The sequence below is a fragment of the Ascaphus truei genome, chromosome 16, assembly GCF_040206685.1.
Source record: "Ascaphus truei isolate aAscTru1 chromosome 16, aAscTru1.hap1, whole genome shotgun sequence".
Classification (NCBI taxonomy): Eukaryota; Metazoa; Chordata; class Amphibia; order Anura; family Ascaphidae; genus Ascaphus; species Ascaphus truei.
In genome coordinates this window covers 50229149-50230460 of record NC_134498.1, presented here as the reverse complement: position 1 = coordinate 50230460, position 1312 = coordinate 50229149, and positions in this window count along the sequence as shown.

Below are 1312 nucleotides of genomic sequence, written 5' to 3'. Positions count from 1 at the left end.
GCCTGCGACTTTGGTGCCTGCAGATAAAGTGTCCCACAGGAGGGGAGGACATAGAGAGTAGTACTAATGCAGGCCTGTGTCACAGGGATATCTGCACTGTTATTACTGTGGTTGTTTAATTGCAAAAGCACCAACATACTCTGCAGTGCTGTACAATGAGGGTTTGTGTGTGTTTGCATTAAATGAATCAGTAAATTAGTTGAAGCAGCGTAGTGAGATGCCTGCACAGCTGGGCAACAAAGTAACCGCACGTTTATCAAGGAGAAAAAACCTCTTATTTACTATAGGATTGTTTTTTTTTTATTAGGGTTTCAGAAAAGAGGAGACTATGGGTCACCCATTCAACATGGTAATTACTGCTTCTCAAAAATGGTCCACGAATACCTTGTAAAAGTTTACTCACGTCAGGCCACGCAACGCTGGAGCACCGTGCTGCCCAAGAGATGCCTTGCCTTGCACATACTAGTGACCACCTCACCTACACAAATACCTGCACCATCACCCTACTCTTATCTTTGCATCTTCATTAGCTGTCATACAGCCCTTTAATGCCCTATTCTCCCTTTCAAGTCCCCCCCAGCTCAGCTTGGTTTTGTGCCGTAGGAAGGAGAAGGGAGAAGGGAGGGTTGGGGTTACCTCGTATAGAGAGGTAATACCGGTATACACATACAGGGAGGTAATACCGGTATATACATACATGTCCAGAGAGGTAATACCGGTATACACATACATGCCCAGAGAGGTAATACCGGTATACACACACACACCCAGAGAGGTAATACCGATATACACAGACACGCCCAGAGAGGTAATACCGGTATACACATACACGCCCAGAGAGGTAGTACCGGTATACACATACACGCCCAGAGAGAGGTAATACCGGAATACACATACACGCCCAGAGAGAGGTAATACCGGTATACACACACACACACACCCAGAGAGGTAATACCGATATACACAGACACGCCCAGAGAGGTAATACCGGTATACACATACATACCCAGAGAGGTAGTACCGCTATACACATACACACCCAGAGAGGTAATACCGGTATACACATACACGCCCAGAGAGGTAATACCCGGTATACACATACAAGCCCAGAGAGGTAATACCCGGTATACACATACACACCCAGAGAGGTAGTACCGGTATACACATACACGCCCAGAGAGGTAATACCGGTATACACATACACGCCCAGAGAGGTAATACCGGTATACACGTACACGCCCAGAGAGGTAATACCGGTATACACATACACGCCCAGAGAGGTAATATTGGTATACACGTACATGCCCAGAGA